The 23735-nt window shown below is 33.3% G+C and overlaps 1 non-coding gene and 1 pseudogene across 1 annotated transcript; one reads left to right on the top strand and one right to left on the bottom strand.

Annotated features, from left to right (window-relative positions):
• Positions 1-8693: 8693 nt before the first annotated feature.
• LOC115702024 (small nucleolar RNA R71) lies at positions 8694-8792 on the bottom strand (annotated as a pseudogene).
• A 12125-nt stretch (positions 8793-20917) lies between these two features.
• Positions 20918-21078, top strand: LOC115715368 (U1 spliceosomal RNA). Its single transcript, XR_004011243.2, has one exon. It is a non-coding gene; the product is annotated as a U1 spliceosomal RNA (small nuclear RNA).
• Positions 21079-23735: the final 2657 nt, after the last annotated feature.

Below are 23735 nucleotides of genomic sequence, written 5' to 3'. Positions count from 1 at the left end.
ATTCATGTTTCCTGGTATCTTTTTAACAAGTCGTCTAATTTATTAATAGACTATTCATCAGTCTAATTATCATGACTTGATATATTATATATTTAAATGTACAACCAGTACATATAATAAGTTATTTCTTATCACTTTCATAACTAGATAAAAGTTATACATCTAGGTACATACAAAAATATTTTACTACTCAAAGTAGCAATTGTATGTAAGACTTCTTCAGGAAGCTTTTCAAATAATCATTTTGTGATTCTTTATCACTTTGATTATATTGGATCACTAACAAATATTAGTAAATTATATATCCACTTTTGGGAATATGCAAACTGAATTATATAGTAACTATATATATACATATCATGTACCAACAATAGTTTGAAACTATTGATTTCAAGAAATAATAAAATATGTATATATTAATTTGCTTCTGGCATTACCAATATATGTGAAATCTATATTCTTTGAAATAGAATTTCATGTCTATTCATTCTCTTTAGGTAATGATATTTAAATATTCTAAATGTACAATAAGTTTGTACAATTCACATTCTATTAAATAATCAAGTATACTTTTATCTTGATTATAAGTATGTCCGTACTACAGGTACGCGACCACTATTATTAAATTCCACACATGATATATAAATTTCATGCACTTTGATTATGTGTGGTATCTCATCTTTTAGTTGTTTCCACTTTTTCTGGAAATATTTGAGTAGTAAATAATGTCATTGATTATTTAAAATCATTACATTCACTTCGGGGAATGACGTTGAACAAGTAGAACATTATTATAAATTTCTTAAAAAATTTATTACTTGTTCATCCATAAAAAATATAAGAAATTATTCAACAATTTCTTTTACGATATTTCAAAGAATATATGAATGCAATTTTTGCATAGTCTCCAAGATGTATGCAAAATTTAATCTTTAACATATGTCAGATTCAATAATTTCCAACATTGCAAGTAATAACAATGTATAATAACATGACTAATACGAGGAATCTTTAAAAGTGATTGACTTCAATTCGTATCATTCTCTGCAGGGAATGATGAACAATAAATACTGCCTCATGTATTTAAATAACATTAGTCATGCTCATTGTTATTCTTATACTTTAATGTTTCAATGCAATTTTCTTAACATTCTTTTTGGGTATTCAAAACCCACTATAAAATTGCATCAATAATAATCATTTTTAATGATTCTTTAGTTGTATTCACATAAATACAATCATTTTTTTTCTTCGATAAATATAAAACATTTACTTCAGAAAATGTTTGTCAAAATCTATATCGATATTAGATTATTTTTCATTGTCCTCAAAGAATACAAGAACATATATATAAATATGTATTCATCTCTTTCATTATATATTCATCAACTATATAATGAATATTACGTTTGCATAATCTTCAGGATATATGCAAGATTTTATTGAGGACGCATAATCATCAGGATGTATGCAATATTTTATCGAGGATGCATAATCTTCAGGATATATGCAATATTTTATCGATGATGCATAATCTTCAGGATATATGCAATATTTTATCGATGATGCATAATCTTTAGGATATATGCAATATTTTATCGATGATACATAATCTTCTGGATATATGTATAATTTATATAGATTTTCTCTATCATATCATAGGCACACATATATTGTAAATATTATGAATGATAAGACCATTATATATATATGAAATCAATAATAAATATATAAAAATATATACATACATATATAATATATATATAGATATATAAAAAGAAAAAAGAAACCAAATGATTCTTGAAATTGTTTCGATCGAGAGGAGTATATATATAAATATATATTTAGTGTATTTTGACTTTGAAACAATTCAAGAACTTTAACAAGATACTTACATTGGGACTTGGGCAGAGACTCATGCTTGAAGCTTGGGCAGAGACTCATGCTTGAAGCTTGGGCAGAGACTCGTGCTGATAACGTATTATAAAATAATATAAAATAATATAAAGTAGATGAGAAGAAAGAAGAAGAAGATGAAGAGAGAAAGAGAAAGTGAATGAGAATTTCTGAGTTGTTTATTCCAATGGGGTGAACCCCTATTTATACAAATACAAGAGTGAGATATTAAGAAACTAAGAAAAAGGGAAACTAAGGAAAAGATGAATGTTGATTACAATTCATGGTAATAAATAAAAGATTTGGACATCCACATAATTATTAATATTTATAACAAAGATAATATTAAAAAATTGAAAAAAATGAGAAAATAAAGAAATGTGAGAAAAACTCATAGAGACCGCCATGTCATCTGTCCAAGCAAGAGAATTATAGATATATATAGATATAGATTATAAGGTCCTATTAATGCATGTAAGAACCAATATTTTGTTGGTTAGTTTAGTATTATATATTATTAGTGTAATTAAGTATCAACTTCTATCTAATTCAAATGAAATTACTTTAAATACAAGTATGTAGAACTTAGTATTTATTTTCACTGGTGTGATCTTTAACTAGCTCTTGTAATTGTAACTCTATGATGGTTAATCAATATAAATAATCAGCTAGCTTATTAAGAAGTGCTGAGCTCTATCACACAGATTTCATTCTTCATTTTTTACTCTTAAACTTTTATTCACAATTCACATTGCTTACCTTTAAAGTGCCAACTGTCCAACATACTTACATGAATGCCCATGAGTGGTAAAGAAGGCTTATGGCTTTGGAAGGGTGCCAAACTATGGTCCTATTACACCATGAGCATTTTGATGTAAATTTTGTTCCAGTTGTATCATTTATTGTTGTATAAATATATTGACACTTTGACAACCAAAACCAGTGTTGTAGATGTAGAAATTAAACTCACACACCAAACAAAATATGTATACTATCTTTTTTTTTTTTTGACAGTATATATACTATCTTTAATTGGGTGGATTATCTAGTTTGTTGTTTTTCTAATTCAATTATCTTTGTTTTTCCTTAATAAAATAAATAACTGATGGCTGAGAAAAAAAAACTATTCCAATCACTATTGATGAATTAATTGAGTCAAATATATTTTAATTAAATAACTACTAAAAGTTGAATACTTTTACAATGTATATCTAAAAGGGGTTCATCGATGCACCCATGTCTATTTTAGCATATGAGAAAATTTTTTAGTTTAATTTTTTTTTTTATTATCGTTTACGTTGTTATGTAAGATATCTTGCAAAATTTTGAGAGATTTGAAAAAATTTAGCACGCTGAAAACAGGGTTCAAACAGTCTGTTGCACTCGAGATTCTTTTATTTTATACGCGTGTGAAATAGATTATTTGAACACTATTTTGGACGTGACAAATTTTTTTTAAATTTCTCAAAATTTTGTAAGATGTCCTAAATAACTACAACGTAGACAGCTTTAAAAGAAATTGGACTAAAAAATTCTCCTAAATGTCGAAACAAATAGGGAGTACATCAATAGACCCCTTTTAGATGGGTGCATTGTAAAATTTTTCGAAATAGTTAACTATGCTGAATAAGAAAATTACAAGACTTTATTACTATTGAAAAGTACTTACAAACTTAGAACATTTTGTACAAATGACTCTAGGACACTCTTAAACTTTGACACACTTTGGATTCTCTTACTCACACTTGAACTATCTAACTTCAACTTGCATCCTAAGCACACACCTTACTTATATTTATAGGTTGCAAAGGATGTATCCAAATATTTCTAGAATTTTCCAATTTACTAACTAATTAATTGCTTCATACTATTTTCTAAACAACTCTAGAACTATCTAAACTTAGTTCAAGTGATTCTAAGTTTTCTCTAGAATTTTATAGAGTGTTCTTGATTTCTCTTACAAATTTCTTAGAAAGTTTTAAAACATTCTAAAAAATTCTAGATTTGAAAATGACTTTTAACACTTCCCTTCATTAGCATGGTAGGAACTGTAGGTAGCGATGTGGTATTTGAGTAAGGTGAGGATGCTTATTAGCACTGGTGATTGAATGAAAGTTTTAAATTGTGAAAAGTCTGTGATCGCAGGTGTATAATGCAATGCACCCGAGGCAATCTGGTAGGCTTAACTACGAGCTATCTGGGTTCAGGGTTGGCGGTGAAGATGAGAATCCTCCACCACCTCAAAATTGAGAACAAATGTAAGCTGCAATACAAGAGACTATACAGAAGTAAGGATATCAGATTAGAGAGCTAAGAGAGCAGCAAGCTCGACCTGCTCATGTCCCTATTCCTCCGGCACCTCTGTTTGTGCCACAGGATGTGGAGAATCGGTTGGAGACATTGTACGAACAATTCAGGAAATATAATTCATGTTGCGGGAGGATGCCGAAATCTGATGGGAGATCGAATCCCAAGGTTATGACTTGAATACCATGACTTGGGAAACATTCTGAATCTTGTTCTATGAAAAATACTACAATGAATCTATCCCCGCTGCTAAGGTGGAAGAATTTATACAGTTGGTTCAGGGTGGCATGATTGTGACAGACTATACCACTAAGTTTGACCGGTTGGCTAAGTTTGCTTTTGATTAGGGGGCCATTAAGGCTGCTAGAAAAGAAAAATTTATTCGAGGCTTGGAAGAACACATTCCTTGAGATGTGCTTGTGGCAGCTAAGCAACCAGGGGTTGTTCAATCATATGCTCAGGTAGTTGAGTTGGCCCTTGTTGATGAAAATAACCATTTTCCCAATATTTGTGGGATTTTGGCCTAGAAACAAGGAGATTTTTATAAATATTTAATTTTCTTGTAATTTTTTATTCATTAAAATGATGATATACAAGATTTGTTAGTAAGACACCCCGACATGTAGGGGATTACTAACAAACCCTATAGCCTATATAATGAGAAGTAAGAGGCTGAAGTACGGGATCCTTTTTTCTGAAACCTTTCTTTGAGACCTACCTTGAAGGCAGCCAAGAACGACATACTTACTCTCATCTTTTTATTGAGTCCACCATACTCAGTCGACACCAAGACCTCAAACACATTGATACTCATTCCTTTTTTATACTTTATTAGTTTAATGTTCCCAAAAACCTTACAACCACCATATTTATCAAATTTGTGAATGTTAAGTCTCCCATGAGCCTTGTGTTCATAAGTCTTGATAAAGATTTTACTTAGAAATCCATTATTGTATTATTGTTCACACACTCTTGAGAACATAACTTTGGTGTGTCAGATCCGATTAATAAAAACAAAAGTAGATGTAGTCTCATTACCATCGTGACATGGGGGTGAAAAACTATAAATCTCGGGTTTCATTTTGATTTATTGCAATTTTATTAGTCAAATTTATTTCATCGTAGTCCTCTATATTTTTATGATCTTCTTAGATCAGTTGACAAAAAACTGCGTCAACACATGTATCTCAAAATCATGAGTATCTCTGATGCTGGTGATCTTCGTGTTGTCAGGTGTACAAACATATCATCATCATTTGGTCTATAATCATTTAGGAGAATGATTTCATTTTTTGGCGACTAAGGCTCTTGTTGTGGCTCTGGTTGTGGCTCTGCATCTGGTGTTGACCTTCCAAGATCTTGCAAGAGTCTCATTATGGTCTTCAAATGACCTATAATCTCGTTTTTCCCTTTCAAAAGTGCACCCTGACCTTACTTCAGAGCAAGTTGTTCCCTCTCCACAACTGCAAACCTTGCCAGCATGGTAGAGGATATTGGTTCCCAAGGCTCTGAAGTGTTAGAAATAGATGCAGATGGGGCAACATGAGACTCATCTGGTAGTGAAGATGATGCAGGTGGTGGAGACGGTGCATGTGGTGTAGCCTCTCTAACGATTCGAGTTGCATCCGCTCGTTCTTCCAATGTTGAGGTAAGCTTCTGGGCCTGGCTTCGCAAAGCATCTGGTGTTGGTTGCCCATCCTCACCCAACACTAGTTCCTCTAAGTCTATGAATAAAGGTGCCTCACCGCCAGTGATGCAACTAACATACTCACTCTCATTAGGCCAAGGACATAACACGAAGTACACTGTCAACTGAAAATAAAAATAAATATATTAATAGATGAAAATTAACATGAAATAAAAATGACTAAAAGTAATGCATAAGGAACTTATATTTCTAGCAAACAATCGTATCACTTCATCTTTGCCGAGTGTCGTCTTCGGCTTACTTTACCAGTTGACCATTATGGGAAAGCGATGCGACATCCTCACTGCATACTCGTTGCCCACCTCCAAGATGGCCTCGTATGCCCAATACTGTAACGCTGCAGTATAGCTGCAAGATGAGAACTTTACCTCCTTCTGAGTAACTCCCTTCTCAATTTTCTTATTCATTCGTGTCTTCACGTCTATGAAGTCTTTATTACAAGTTTTCATCAACTTTTTAAACAAAATCTTCCCCCATGGATACTCGTAGAAGAATGGAAGATTGTCAACTATTCTTATGACAAAAGGAAGGACGACAGTCTTCTCCTCCTTACAAGTGAGGACGCCCATAACAAACAAGGTCATCCCCAACTTGAAGACATCATCAACTTTTGTGCAACTCTCGAAAACTCTGCACAATTGACTAAAGTTGATGGATGGATCACTGTTGAAGTACTCCATGATCAACTGGTCTAAACTCTCTTTCTCTTCAATTTTTTCTTCAGTAGGTCCAGACAACAACTTCAAACCGGCCACCAAAGTAAACTCTATCCTACTGAATCTGCATCTCTTCTTTGCAAAGTAAAAGTATACCTCGTCTGGTTTGTCAAATTTAATCTTGTGCAATAAAAGCTGGTGGATCAATGTCTTAGGCTAAAATTAGTCTAAGTTTCGGGTTGTATTTTCGGTTAGTTTTCACTCTTTGTTTCTAGTTTTAGGGCTATTTTACGCTTGATTCTTTTGTTTCAGGTCCCCGAGTGTTTAAAGAAAGTATGTATAAGAATTGAGGACAAGTGGTTAAAGAATCGAGAAGAAAAACCAAAAATTGTGTCGCTGCCTATTCCAGTCGCGACGGGGAACATGCCAGTCGCGACGGGAACTGGCAGAAAGATTTTCAAGAAATCGCAGCTTAACCCCGTCGCGACGGGGGCATTGCCAGTCGCGACGGGGACCCAGAGACGGGATTTTTGGACAGTTTCGTAATTTCACGAATTTTAAAGATGAGATTTGGTTTAAATAGAGAGAGTTCGTGAAAATTAGGGATTATTCAGAATTAGAACCCTAGAAACAAAGAAGGAGGCTAGAAGAGCGGCTTGTGGCGACCCGGATCAATTGCTTCAACTAGTTCTTTCTCTTTTCTTTAATTCTTCTATGCTATTTTCTGTTTCAATGTTAATTATGGATTTGATTATAGATGTTTTGAACTAAACTCCTATTTAGGGAGAATGATGAATGTTGTTTAAGTTTTTCCTAGTTAATGAATAATTGTCATTCCTCCATCTTGATTGTGAACACTATTCATATTTGTGTTTAATTTCCATGTGCAAGATTGATCACATTTTATATGTTTTATGATCTCAATTCGAAATCTGAAAAGTGAGAATTGAGAATGCTAAAATTGGATAGTCTAGGTTTTGATGTGAAACGAAAGTATTTACATAGCCTTTGTGACATTTAGATTATTGCTTAATGCTGATTCATGTTAGTTTAATTAAGAGATTAATTAGAGAGCATGAGATTTAGAACCTAGAAGATCTGAAAAGAGCTAGGTTAATTTATAATTTGTCATTCACTTCAAGAGAAGGATAGCAATTAGACATTAACATTGGTAACTTAACAACATGATTCGTCTCCCTATTCTCTCATCTTGATTAATATTCACTTGTTTCTTTAAGTTTCTTGAATTTCTTTCTTCCTTTTTCAATCATAAATACTTTTGATTTGCCAAATAGAATTATAAGTATAGTTTAGTAGTAATTAATCCAATTCCCTGTGGTTCGACCTCACTTGCGTGAGTATACTACTTGATTGCGTGCACTTGCGTAGTAATTAATAATTTTCGCAACAAGTTTTTAGCGCCGTTGCCAGGGAATTGTTTAAAGATTAATATTACACAAAACTATACTAACTTCTACTTTGGTTTATTTCTCTTGCTGAATTTCTAACCTGTCACTTGCAAAGCTGCTTTTATCTATTTCAGGTATCTTGAGTGCATGCGCCGCCAATGGCAAGCAGTTGTATTACCCGTCGACCCTGGAATTGAGAAAACTTGTAGGAGGAGCAAGAGGAACAAAAGGCAAGAGAGAGTTTCAGCACCTGCTGAAACACTAGAAATCATGGTTGACAACGCTAATGCTGCAAACACTGGAGGTAACAACGGTAATAATGGGGGTGCCGTTGAAGATCAAGCTAATGGCCGTAGCTTGAGAGATTACATTCTTCCTACTCTTACGGGAGTGCAGTCATGTATCAGGCCACCGGCAGTGGATGCTAATAATTTTGAGATCAAACCTGCCATACTTCAAATGGTGCAGTCTTCAGTTTAGTTTGGTGGCCTCCCTTCTGAAGATCCAAATCTGCATCTCTCTAACTTCATGGAACTTTGTGAAACTTTTAAAGTTAATGGAGTTAGTGATGACGCCATCCGATTGAGACTGTTTCCTTTCTCACTCAGAGAAAGAGCCAAAAGTTGGTTAATTTCCTTGCCACCCAACTCCATTGCCACATGGAATGACTTGCCTACAAAATCTCTGTCCAAATTCTTTCCTCCAGCAAAGTCAGCCAAGTTGAGAGGAGAAATCAAGTCAGCAAGATAACGAATCTCTCCATGAGTCTTGGGAGAGGTTCAAGGATCTCATCAGAAAGTGCCCTCATCATGGTATTGAGAAGTGGATGCTGGTTCACAACTTCTACAATGGGCTGGTTGGTAACACTAGAACTCTTATAGATGCTGCAGCTGGTGGAGCATTTATGAGAAAGAGTGCGAATGAGGCTTATGATCTGTTGGAGGAGATGGCCCTAAATAATCAGCAGTGGCCAACTGAAAGAAGTCAAACTAAGAAGGTAGCTGGTGTGCTAGAGGTTGATGTCATTACAAAGCTGACAGCCCAGGTTGAGGCCCTAAAAACTGATGGCTATGCAAGCCAAGCAAGCTCAAGTGGTCTGTGAGTTATGTGGAGGTCCTCATCACTTTTCTGAGTGCCAGGAAGATGTGAATAATTTGCCAATGGATCAAGCAAAAGCCATTGGGAACTACTCTCAAAACAATAATTATGGGCATAGCCAACAGGGGTTATACCAACAGAGAAATCAGCCCCAACAAAACCAACAGCAAAGTCCTAGTGGAGGCTCCAATATCCAAGTGAATTTATTGCTCCAATTCATGACGGAGACTAGAGCCTCTATTAAAACTCTAGAAACTCAGATGGAACAATTAGCTACTCAAGTGGCAAAAGAAGCTCAAGGAAATTCACCTAGCACTAGTGAGGCAAAAGGAAAAGAGCAATGTAAAGAAATTTCCTTGAGGAGTGGAAAGAGTTATGAAGGACCTACTGGCAAGCAACCAGTTGAAGATGGGAATCAAGATCAACAGTCACAGACACAGGCACCAAAGGAAAAGAAGATTATTGAGGGTCTTGCACCGAAAGAAGCTTCACCTCCGATCAACATAGATCACCATATTAAAATTCCTTACCCTCAAAGACTCCGCAAGAACAATCTCGACAAGCAGTTCTCAAAATTTCTAGAGGTCTTTAAAAGACTACACATCAACATTCCTTTCGCTGAGGCCTTGGAGCAAATGCCAACTTACTTGAAGTTCATGAAAGAAATTTTGGCTAAGAAAAGGAAGTTGGAAGAATTCGAGACAGTGGCACTCACTGAGGAGTGCAGTGCAATTTTGCAAAAGAAACTACCGCCCAAGCTTAAAGATCTGGGTAGTTTCAATATTCCATGCTCTATAGGGGGTTCGGTGGAAACTAAAGCTCTTTGTGATCTAGGAGCAAGCATTAATCTAATGCCTTTGTCTGTCTTTAAAAGGCTAGGATTGGGAAAAGCAAAGCCCACAACAGTGACTCTACAACTAGCGGATCGTTCTTTGACTCATCCTCGTGGGATAATTGAAGATGTACTGGTGAAGGTTGGTAAGTTTATCTTTCCTGCTGATTTCTTAATTCTTGATATGGAGGAAGATTCAACTATTCCCATTATTTTGGGAAGACCATTCTTAGCCACGGGGCGAGCTTTAATAGATGTTCAAAAGGGGGAGTTAAAGTTGCGAGTGCAAGATGAAGAGGTCAATTTTAATGTTTTTGCCCCAACCGACATTCCTACCTGTTGCAAGATTGAGATGGTGAAGGGTTCTTTTTTTAAAGCTGATAAGAAGAGAGCAAAGCCTAAAGAACGACTTCGAACGATTCGACATCGTTGGAAAAGATTGATGTGTGGTAATTCTAAAAGTGAACTTACTCTTGTGCAAAACTCTAAAATTAGCAACATTGGAGGTCAATTTTCTTCATTTGGTACAAGGACCCTATTGGATGCAAGAGGTGGACTTGATCCAATTTGAAGCAGTATTGAGGCCAAACCCCTTCTGATGGGGCTCAGGTAAGTCCTTCTCACCTATTATATCACATTGGGGACAATGTGAATCTTTAGTTTGGGGGGAGGGATTTAAAAAGTTTATTTTCTGCATTTTTAATTTTCTGCTTTAATTTTCTGTTTTAGTTAGGAATGGCATTAAGATAAAAGATAATTGTGTGCCGCTGTTTAATGTAATGTGCTCTAAAATTGCAAAATAACTGTGTGCTTAATTCTGTTAACTCTTTGGATTAGTTTGGATGCTTGTATAACATGTGTAAGAATGCAATTTGATGATCTTTGAAATATGTTATAATTGTTTTACTATGGCTTGTGGTAAGATTGACTGGATAGCTTAGAACTTATATGTTTTATTCTTTTGAGGCGAAATCCTTGACAACATTCAATAGGAATATGATTTAGGCATTTGTTGGATAGTTTGAGCCTTTCAAGCCTACCATGAAATGATTATCCTTAGTTGACCCTCTTGAGCCTAAACCTGTTTTATTCTTCACCTGTTGAACCGAAATATGTATCCACACAGTTAAATTTTGTCCTCACTATTTTATCAATGATATCATAAGCTATATAATTAGTTTGGGGGAGCAAAATGCATGGTGTGAGAGAAGATAGAAAAAAAACGTGCAAGATTGAGAAAAAAAAATATAAGTTGTAAGATCAATATCACTGAAAAAAAATATTGAAAAAAAAACATGATTCAAGAAAAATAATAAAATTCAGTGATGTTGGGAATAGAAAAAAATTCTCAATCTTTGTTAGTTGTGGGAACACTTTGGGAAATTTGAAATTAGAAGAAGCTTGTGGGTTATTTTTGTGCTTATGATATCGTTAGCCAAAATTGTTTTTTATTCTCCAAATATCTAAGCCATACTCTCTAAACCTCAAAAAGCCCTATTGATTCCGAAAGGATGTTGTCAACATTAGTGGAGAGAGGTAAGCATGCAAGCATATGAGTTATTGGGTAGTGGAATGGTTGGAAAGAGTAAAAACTATTATAACATTGTTTCGATTGTGAAATCATCTTGTGTTTATGCAGTATGTGATAAACTGAGCATCTAAATTAATTGTTAGAGTTAGTGGAATTGAAATTCTAGTTTGAGCAATGGAAGAAAACAGAACATGAGGCAGTAGTATTGTGATTATCTGATAGCGTAATTAGTAGTTAGTAGTATTTAGTTTTTTTTATCTTACTCGAGGGCGAGTAAGAATCTAGTTTGGGGGAATTTGTTAGGCTAAAATTAGTCTAAGTTTCGGGTTGTATTTTCGGTTAGTTTTCACTCTTTGTTTCTAGTTTTAGGGCTATTTTACGCTTGATTCTTTTGTTTCAGGTCCCCGGGTGTTTAAAGAAAGTATGTATAAGAATTGAGGACAAGTGGTGAAAGAATCGAGAAGAAAAACCAAAAATTGTGTCGCTGCCTGTTCCAGTCGCGACGGGGAACATGCCAGTCGCAACGGGAACTGGCAGAAAGATTTTCAAGAAATCGCAGCTTAACCCCGTCACGATGGGGGGATTGCCAGTCGCGACAGGGACCCAGAGACGGGATTTTTGGACAGTTTCGTAATTTCACGAATTTTAAAGATGAGATTTGGTTTAAATATAGAGAGTTCGTGAAAATTAGGGATTATTTAGAATTAGAACCCTAGAAACAAAGAAGGAGGCTAGAAGAGCGGCTTGTGGCGACCCGGATCAATTGCTTCAACTAGTTCTTTCTCTTTTCTTTAATTCTTCTATGTTATTTTCTGTGTCAATGTTAATTATGGATTTGATTATGGATGTTTTGAACTAAACTCCTATTTAGGGAGAATGATGAATGTTGTTTAAGTTTTTCCTAGTTAATGAATAATTGCCATTCCTCCATCTTGATTGTGAACACTATTCATATTTGTTTTTAATTTCCATGTGCAAGATTGATCACCTTTTACATGTTTTATGATCTCAATTCGAAATCTGAAAAGTGAGAATTGAGAATGCTAAAATTGGATAGTCTAGGTTTTGATGTGAAACGAAAGTATTTACATAGCCTTTGTGACATTTAGATTATTGCTTAATGCTGATTTCATGTTAGTTTAATTAAGAGATTAATTAGAGAGCATGAGATTTAGAACCTAGAAGATCTGAAAAGAGCTAGGTTAATTTATAATCTGTCATTCACTTCAAGAGAAGGATAGCAATTAGACATTAACATTGGTAACTTAACAACAAGATTCGTCTCCCTATTCTCTCATCTTGATTAATATTCACTTGTTTCTTTAAGTTTCTTGAATTTCTTTCTTCCTTTTTCAATCATAAATACTTTTAATTTGCCAAATAGAATTATAAGTATAGTTTAGTAGTAATTAATCCAATTCCCTGTAGTTCGACCTCACTTGCGTGAGTATACTACTTGATTGCGTGCACTTGCGTAGTAATTAATAATTTTCACAACACAATGCCCCTAAAAAGTTGAGTGGATTTCTCTTGAAGAATTATTTGAAAGGGGATTCATTCACCCTATCCCATAATTGAAATTCTTCAAATTTTACCTTAATCCTCGGATAGTAATAACTGCGGCCACACCAAGTGATACGACCCATGTAATGCTCTGAGACTGGAATAATAAAGCGTAGTGGTCTTGTATTTTGAAAAAAAAAAATACAAGAAACTTAAAGTTAGATATTCTACAAAGCATCAAACCTACCATCGTCCCCCATTGTCCTCCATCGTCCTCCAAGAAAAAACAATATAGTTAAAAACATAAATATTATCATAGGACCTACCATCATCCCCCATCGTCCCCAGGAAAAAAATCATAATAAAAAACATAAATATTATCATCGAACCTACGATTGTCCTCAAGAAAAAAAGAACATATATTTTTTTTTTTTGATAAATCAGCAAGATATTATTACTCCACAAAAACTTTTACAATCAAAGAGCATCTTTTTATAAAAGACCTCAGGTATATTTTCTAAGTATTACAATGTTTGGTACCATTCTCTATCATGTAGACTCACTTTTTTTGGCCAAAATGAATCTACTCTATGTTTAATATTGTTTTGAATTCTCTGTACAATTGTATCAGTATTTTCTACATTGTTGTTTCATATCTTGTTATTTCTCGAATGCCAAATGGAGTAAACTAGACTTGCAATGACTGCAACCAAGAGTTTCTTTTTGAACATGCTTATTTTGGCTCTATTTATCCATCGAAGTAACTTTTCCATTTCTGGCGACTGTGCACCCCATGTCAGCCACCTTTTAACCTGTATTAGACATTCCTGTGAAAGAAAAAAAACATAATTAAAAACAATAATATTCTCATCGGACCTACCATCGTCCCCATCATCCTCCAAGAAAAAACATATACGTTATACTATCGGACATACCTATCGTCCCATATCGGACATGTATTGTCCTATAATAAGAAAGAACATGATAAGGGACATCGAACCGACCATCGTCCCACTATCGTCTTTATATCGGGCCATTATTGTCAACCTCAAACTTCATATATTATAGTTGAACTATTGGGCCTATATCGTCCTACCATCATACTGTTGGGTTTTATGCCCTAAATAAAACTCTTTACAATCTGATTAGTTATCAATATAAGAAATTTGAAGTGATTGATGTTTGCATGAATTTTACATGTTAATGGTTTAATATGTTTAATATGTTTATTACATTCATACACACAAAATCAGTTAAATCCAGATCATATGTTTATTCACAATTACAGTATCGTCAACACAGTGGAATGTGATTGTGATCATATGAATCAAAAGTTTTGGTCCCTGTTTCATCAGTGTTATTAGATTTACACTAATGTGATAATCAGCGATGATGTGTACTTACACTTGGAGTAAGTGTTATGTTCTTTCCAGGACATTAGTAAAGTATACTAGTTTCGAATGTATGGAGTATACATTGGACTGGACCGATATTGCAACTAAGTTAAGATATTACAAACTTACCGTTATACATATCTTTCCAAGTCAATATCAGTAGTTGATCTTAAGATTAAAAGAATCTAAATCCTGATATGCTTGGGCTCAACTCAGGAGTGCTATTCATGTTCTTTGATTTATTAGCTAAGCCTACTTTTGGGTCAGGGTGATACGTATATTTTGGGAACATGATATTATGATTGAGTGGGAGTGCTGAACATAAATATGGAATCTATAGCTTCTACTGGTGTATAGAAGTCAAGTGATGATTCCCTTCGAGCTTAGCAAATAGAAGTAAATGGATGAGCTCTTGTTTAACTGACTAATTATTAGATCACTAAACACCATTTACAGGCAGCTAAGTGTTTTAAGGGGCAAAATACATTGAGGGGTGAGAACGGTAAAGAAATCCCATCTCGATGTAGATCATCTATATAGAGGATCTTTAAATCACAATAAGATTATAACAATGGTTAAATGAGATAGTATATTGATATCGTGGAACATACAATATGCTCTATATAAGTCTGAGAGTGCAATTCTAAGTTCTAAGAGTGGATTCAACGAAGAATTAATAAGTAGGAATTTACTTGGTAAATTTGGTTCACTTATTGGAAGCTCAGTATATAGATCCATGGTCCCCATTCTAGTTGAGAACATTCTTCTTGTAAGACTCATTAATTGATTCGTGATTGATCAATTATAATTCTAAAGTTAGACTATGTCTAATTTTATGAATTTTCACTATTTAGGGGTGAAATTGTAAAGAAAAGAGTTTCTAGGTTTACTTATTTATTAATGGACTTTATATGTCTAATTAATAATTAAATTAAATGACAATATTATTTAATAATCTATTTTAGTTATTAAATAATTAGTTTTGGCATTTAAAAGGTTAGAATTGAAAAATTGGCGTTTTTGAGAAAATAGAGATAAAATTTGATAAAACTGCAAAATCAAGTGAGGCCCAATACAACACCATGGCCGGCCACTAGATGAAGTTTTTCAAATTAATATTTTCATTATTTTAATGCCAAATAATTCCTAACCTAAACCTAATAGTTGCCTATAAATAGAAAGTGATGGCTCAGTCACGACACAAGTTTTTCATTAGCTTTCTGACAGAAATTTCTCTCTTCAGAAAAACTGAGCCTTCCCCACTTTCTATACTGGCCTAAATCTTCTTTCTCTTTTCCCTTCATCAATTTCGTGACCCTAGTGAAAGAGTAAGTGCCCACACACAGCAAGCAGTAACTCAATCATAGATTGGAAGACTGTGAAGGATCAAACTTGAAGAAGAAGGACATTCGGGCTCAGATCTTGATTATACTCTGCTACAGAAAGGATTCGAGGGTTAGAGATCTGAGTGGAAGGAGACATTAATTCCGCTGCATCAATGTAAGGTTTTCTTAACTTTATATGTGTTTAATTTATCGTTTTAGAAATTTCATATTTAGGATGTTTAAACAACATACTTGTGAGTAGATCTAAGATCCTGGTAAAATAATTTCCAATACATACCCCATCAGACCTAACCCAAAATCAAAAAAAAAAAAAAAATGCAGATTTCACCTAAAAACCCCCCTCTTTAAAAAAATTCAACAAAAAAATTAACCAAATACAATAAACGAATCTAAAACCTACAATCCATTCAACAAAACAATAATTTCATATAACATTTATATCAAAATAGATAATTTTATTTAAAAAAACACTAACCTTCGATATTGGGGAACTCCAGTGGTGCAGAGAGGTGCCTGGGATGCTTCATTGGGGTCGTGGGTCACAGTGGTCATGGAAAGAACGACCGTCTTGGGTCCATGGGTCGCGGTGGTCGTGGAGGAAAGGGTCTTCAGTCTATGGGTGACGGTGGTCGTCAGTCGCTATGGTCGTGGTTCGTGAAGAAGGGTGGTGGTTGGGACACCTGAAGTCTCCAGAGGAAAATTGGGGGGGGGGGGGGGGGGGGGGGGGGGGGTTTGAGTTTTTGGTTTCGAGAAGATGAAGATGAAGAGACCGAGAGTGAGAAAGAGGGTAGAGATAATGCTTGTTTGAAAATAGGAAGGATATTTTGGGAAAAAGAGAAATGTAGACTTATTTGGCTAATATCAATACATATAGGTTTAGATAATTAATTTTAGTGTAATACATGCATGAAATATCAAATTCTTTTATTTTTTTTAAGTAAATCCTTCAATTATGAAACCAGGATACAGAAAATAACAAATCACACTTTTGAAAATTATTCATTAAGTTAAATAATAAATTATAGAAATTAACATTTTAATATTTATTTTTAAAATCAGAATAGTTATTTGAGAAAGAACAAATTATTATTATTATTATTATTATTATTTTTAATGGACAAGATTAGTTTTTTTGATAATTTATTTCCTTGTTTTTTCAATAACATATCTGTATGGCTAGATTTTTATTTTTGCTTATTGCTAAAAGTTTAAGGTAAAAGAACTACTACTAATATGTAAATTATAAGGGAAACTTACAAAAATATTGAAATTTGAGTTAACTTTTACAAAAATACTGTCACACGGATTTTTTTTTCAAAAATACTGTATTTTTATAAATCACCAGTAAAACACAAAGCAATATAACTCACAACAACACTAGAACACTAGTAAAACACCAGTGAAACTTAACACAGTATATTGCAGTATGAAACTTATAAAAAAACACAGTAAAAAAGTAACAAATACCGCCTGACAGTATTTTTATAAAAAAATGACAAAAGTTAGTATACCATGTAAATTTCCCAATTATAACTCAAATTTTTTTTTTATTTTTTATTATTTTTATTTTTTTAATTATTCATCCATTAGGATGATGGCTAAGAGATTTAGCTAAGCTACACTAAATGAAAATCCTTCTTCACATTTAGCTACACAATATTCAACATTTAAATATATTTAACTATTTTGTTCTTTCTCTTTTATTCTTTCTCTCTCCTCTATCTTTAATTAATTAAATAAATAATATTAAAAATATATTATTTAAATGTTGTAAGAGAAAAATATAAAGAACATGTACAGGTGTGAGGTAAAATAAAATAAAAAATAATGTTTTGATAAGGTGTTTCAAATAATAAAGTAAAAAATTTAGTGTGAGTGAGTGGTGTGAAATAGTTTTGATTTATTTTAACTATCTATTTTGATAACTATTACATAAAACATTTGTAGTATTTGGATATTATTGAGAATAATATTTTGTGAATAAATTAAGAAGTAAATTATTTTAATTTTAAAAATAATTTTTCAAAAGTCTTTTTAAATTCTAAAATCTCCCAAAATGATTTCTGAAATAAAAATTAATTTTTTTTTTTTTAATTTAAACACTCTTATAAGATATATATATATATATATAAATATTTTTTAAATTTTAGAAGCTAAAAAAAGCTTGAAGAAATTAAGTTAGGGAATAAAAGTGGTCTATTTACAATATTAAAAGAGGAATGAAGAAAACACACGATTTTTAATGACTTTCAAAAAAGGCAACATATATAGTTATATGTTGAGAAATTTGTCCAAAAATGATAAATTGACCAATCGATGCATCACATATTATTTTGGGCATTTTATAATTTTGTATACATTATTTTAATTAATTACAAAATATTTGCAAAAAAAACTTATTATCATTTTCTCATACATTTTTATATATAATTAAAAAATTTTTTCAATTTCTTTTATAATATATATATGGTAATAATTATTGATTATTATATATATGGTAATATTGGCTATGTTTATTTTTATGTTTACAATTATAATAAAAAAACATACCAATAATAATATAAAACATTTTATATATGTGTTTATTTTATTTTCTATTAATTAAACATACTAATTTAATAAACAAAATAATAATATTCACATAAGTTTATTATATCAGAGTGTGTTATGTTTATTTTTTAAAAAATAAATAATATATATAAAAAAAATTGTTTATCTTTATCTTTTTCTTTGTTTATTATGTCATGTTTATTTTTTCTAGTTAAATAATTTTTGGAGTTTATAAAGTTATGTTTGTTTATTTATTTTTTGATGTAAGAATTATACTTCAATAGAAAATTCGTTCACTAATTCATTAGAAAATAATCAATATATAGAAACAATAGAAAAAAAAAATATATTATTTTAGTATAGTATAAATTGTCTATGTCTGTTTTTATGTTTACAATTATAATAAACATACTAATAATTAAAATACTTTGTATATATATGTTTATTTTGTTTTCTATTTATTAAACATACTAATTTAATAAACAAAATAATAATATTCAGATATGTTTATTATATCACTCTATGTGTCATGTTTATTTTTAGTAATTTTAAGTATTGATTTATATTTATATACACTAATGTTTATAATTTTGATATTGTATTTTATTAAAAAAATCTTATTAAATTATAATAATTCATACTAAAATAGATAATAAATATTTATTTTTTAATAAAAAAAATTAACTTGTTTATTTTTATAAAACTGTTTAATTAATTTTACGAAATTGTTTATTTTTAGTTTTAATAAACATAGTTTATTATTTAATGATTAAAATGTATGATTTGATGTAATAAGTTTTCAAAATATATAAGTTTTTAAAATAATTTTTTTTTGCACATTTTTTGTAATTATTTTGTTTTTGTTGTACATTTATGAAAAAAACCCTATTATTTTTAGTACCTCCCACACGGCCAATAATGAAGCAGTGACGTTTTGTTTCTTCTAATAAGACAGTGACTTCTACGGCTTAATTGACCTTGATATAATATCCATTATTATCCATGAGAAAATCACATCATAATGTAGTACTAAAATTATTAATAATAAAATAATAATTTTCTCTTTGAACTATTTTCTCTAATGATCACTCATATACTTGCAGCGTTAATACGGTATAAATACTGAAAATTTTATGTTTATAAGCGACATAAACTTAATATTTATTTTTAGAATCATAAACCTAGGATTGAATTTTAGGGTAAGCTTAGTTATATATTTAATATAATCCAAAATAATAAATGACTAGCTAAATTTAAGTGAAATGATAGTGTGGGGTTTATAGCCTGGTGCAAGTAATATTTTATTGGACTGGTTTTTTCTGTTATAACAGTTAGTTATAACTGGTTATGTCAGTTAGTTTTGTACTCTCTTTTGCCTATGTATATAAAGGCTATTTTAGTTGTAATATTCTGTGAGAGAGAATTTGAGAGGCTGTGAGCTGTGAGCACATTGTAAAGAGCATGAGAGTTTTAAACTCATAGCTCTCGAGTGAGAACAAAAGTGGGAGCAAGACTCCATTGTGTACTGTGTTCTGTAGTCCAATTCTGTTGTGTTCTCTGAGTTATCTTCATCAAGAAATAAAGGCAAAGCCTCAAGGCGGTTCCTCCCAAGGATTAGATCCAAGTGTTATTCACTTGTGATTGAACCTTGTAAACCTTGTGTTCTTACTGTTTTTCTGCTGCTTTATTAATTCTTGTTTCTGGTTTTCTGCCAATTGATTTTTCTGGTTTGTGTTAATTGTTCAGCTATCTTTATTGATATGTTTTAATGTTCTTGAATGGTGATTGAATCTTCTTTCATGCCAAGCTTGTCAATTACCTTCTTGAGGTAATGTTCTTGAGATAGGCTTATAGTATAAGGCCTATTTCTCTTTATTTCAGTGCCTAGAATCTTCTTGGCTGGCCCCAAGTCTTTCATTTCAAATTCATCCACATCCTGAGCTGAGCTACTAAAGAAGCAAGAGTCATGTCAGAAGCCCAAGCAGAGCTTAAACATGTCATTGATAAGGGAAACCAAGTGAAAGATTCAGACATAACAAGGCTTCCTTACTTACAAGCCATAGTCAAAGAGCTCAGGTACCAGTCAATGTATGGAGGACCATTTCCAGTTCCAGAGACAACAAAATACGGGACAAACCCAATGAGTTCATTCCAAGGAGGTTTTTGGAATCAGATACTGATGTGAAACAATGAAAGGTCGACACTTTGAGCTCACTTCCTTCGGCGGTGGACGAATAATATGTCCATGTTTGCCTCTGGCCATTACAATGGTTCACTTGATGTTAGGCTCACTGATCCTCTCCTATGATTGGAAGTTGGAAAGATGAAGTTGCACAAATTATGGACATGGATGACAAGTTTGGCATCACTTGGCAAAAGGTTCAGCCTTTGAGAGCTCTCCTTTGGTATAATGTCTACAAAAATCATGTAATCATCCAAAACAATACATTGAACACTCTCTTGGCTTTTGATGATCGATATGAACTACAAATCTACATTCTGATTTTGCTTTATTTGGACAAAAATATGTGGTTTACATGTATATTCAGCTTCATTTCGACCATGATTCAATTTGTAGACCTTTCTCCTCCTAATTATCTTTTTAGTGTCACTAATCCCACATTGAAGAGTAAAAAGAACTATGCTAAGAGAGGTCTATAAATTGAACACGTGGTATACAATAATACATACTTACCTGGACAGGGTCAATGGGCGATCAAGAAGGCCCATGGCCTAGCTTGGTGATTTTCATTGCACTTAGAAAGGATGTTGAGCTAAGGTCTACCCAAGTTGGTGGAACTTATGTCATAATTTGTTTTAGCGGAGGCCTGCGTACGCGCGGCCTCTATCAAGTTTAGTTAAATCTTTTTTATTGAGTAGGGGAGGCTTGTGAATGCACAGCCTAAACAAAATTTTATGAATTATTATTTTTTTTTTTGAATGGAAAAGGATGCTTATCATCCATTACAATCTTTAACAATTCAGAAGGAGAATTGTTTTGACCAAAAATACGATCTGACAAATAATAAGAATTACGCAAGGGAATGTGCAGCCTTATTAGCAGAACGCTTAACAAAACACAACTGAACATGAGACAACTAAGAAAGTAAGTGCGGGCAATCTTGTACAAGCATACCAAACGAAGATGGCAACACCACATCAGAATGAATAGCTTGAACAACAATGAGACAATCAGTTTCAAGCACCACTTTGCTCCATGTTTTCCTTTTAATCCAACTGAGCACTTCTTTTATGCCCAACGATTCGACAATTTCAGGTGAAGAAGTCCCACTCTTGCTAGAACAACTTGCATCAATAATTTCTCCATTGGCGTCCCTTGAAATGAAACCATAGCTGAAAGCATTTGAAGCTTCAAAAGTAGACCCATCAACATTAACCTTTACCGTAAATTCATCTGGTTTAGTCCAATGCTCCACCTCCCTACCTACCTCGAAATGAGATAAAGGAGGTTCAAACTTACTTTGTTGAGCACGTTGCCATTGGTAAAGATGAGTTCTTGCTGATAAAACCACTTCAGCTGCTGTAGCACTTTTCTGGTTCCACATTAGGTTGTTTCTAGCATTCCAAATAGCCCAAGACACCTTCAAGGCTTCTTCTATTTTTTCCTGAGTGTTGGTCTGCATAAGGCCTTGAAACCACTCCTGGAATTGCATCGGAACAGTCGAGATAATGTTAAGAGAGGATCGATGCCAACACGACATGGCATACGGACATTGCACCAGAACGTGCATGATAGTCTCCTCTGCCATATTACAAAAAATGCAGAGTTGATTAACATGAACGTGTTTAGTGTTGAGTTCGACCTTTGTTGCAAGTGTGGCAGTGAGAGCTCTCCAACCAAAGTGAAGCACTTTCGGTTGGACTTTAATTTTCCAATAGGCTTTCCAAATACCATCATCCAAACCAGGAACTAAGGACTGGTTTTGCAGCCACCAATAGGCACTCTTCACCGTATATAACCCTGAACATTCTTTATTCCAAGTCCAACAATAGGCATTCTTCACCAATAGGCATTCTAGGAGAGGAATGTTGAAGATTAAATCACGATCTCTTGTGTCAAACAAATCCTCAATGATCTCCACATCCCAACACTTCGAATCAACACACATTAAGGAGGCAACATATTGATTCACCAGCCCAGGATGGACAGAACGCACAAAAGGATCCTCCACATCAGGGAGCCAAGGATCTTCAAGAATAGAAGTTTGGATACCACTAGCTATACTGCTCCTGGCCCCGACCATAATAAGATCTTTGGCTTCAAATATGCTCCTCCAAATATAACTGGGATTGCTTCCCAAACTAGCAGATAAGAAGGAACTATTGGGAAAATACCTTGCTTTGAAAACCTTTCTAACCAATGTTGAATCGTGCACCAGTAGTCTCCATGCTTGTTTTCCTAGTAAAGCAAGATTATATTGCCTTAAGTCCTTAAAACCGAGTCCCCCTTTATGCTTGTGCTTGCATAATTTATTCCAACTCATCCAAGAAACCCCTCTACTTTGCTTAGAAGATTGCCACCAATACTTGCTCATAGTGCTCTCTAAAGATTTACAAGTTTGTAATGGCAGTAAAAAGACTGACATAGCATGATTGGGAAGTGCTTGTGAAACCGTTTTAAGAAGAAGCTCTTTGCCTGCCTTAGATAAGAATCTCCCTTCCCATCTAAGAATTTTTTTACTAGCCTTGTCTTTAAGAAATCCAAAAACAGCATTTTTATTTCTGCCAATTGTACATGGCAGCCCCAAGTACAAGCTATTTTCACCAGCCTCCTGTATTCCCATGTTTTGACAGATAAAAGCACAAGTAGCAAGTTGGGTATTACAGCTAAAATTCGAAAAATTGACCTTTTGGCCTGAAGCAAGTTCAAAATCGTGTAGCAGGTTGATTATGTTGGTCGAATCATTCCCATTAGCACGACAAAAAATATAACTATCATCCGAAAATAACATGTGGAAAATGAATGGAGCACCATTAGCAACCTGAATTCCTCTAATCTGATGTGATACCTCATACTGTTTGATTAGCAAAGAGAACGCTTCAGCACAAATTAAGAACAAGTATGAAGACAATGGATCACCTTGGCAGATGCCCCTAGTTGGCAAGATAAGACCAACATGTCTCCCACTATGAGTGACCATGTACTCAACTGAAGAGATACATGACATAACAAGGTAAATCCACTTAGCATCGAACCCCATTCGTTGAAGAACCGCTTCCAGAAATTTCCACTCGACTCTATCATAAGCTTTACCAAAGTCAAGTTTCAACGCCATATAATCTTCCTTTCCCGCTCTTTTCCGCTTGAGATAATGCATGACCTCGTAGGAAATCATAATGTTGTCAGTCATGTATCGTCCAGGGACAAAAGCTCTTTGTGTCTCGAAAATTAAATGTGGGAGTACTCCTTCAAGACGATTGGCCATAACTTTTGAAACAACTTTATACAGAACATTACACAGCGAGATAGGCCTCAAATCTCCT

The sequence above is a fragment of the Cannabis sativa genome, chromosome 4 (genome assembly GCF_029168945.1).
Source record: "Cannabis sativa cultivar Pink pepper isolate KNU-18-1 chromosome 4, ASM2916894v1, whole genome shotgun sequence".
NCBI lineage: Eukaryota > Viridiplantae > Streptophyta > Magnoliopsida > Rosales > Cannabaceae > Cannabis > Cannabis sativa.
The sequence above is the reverse complement of the archived record's forward strand: the minus strand, read 5'-3'. Positions and strand labels throughout refer to the sequence as shown.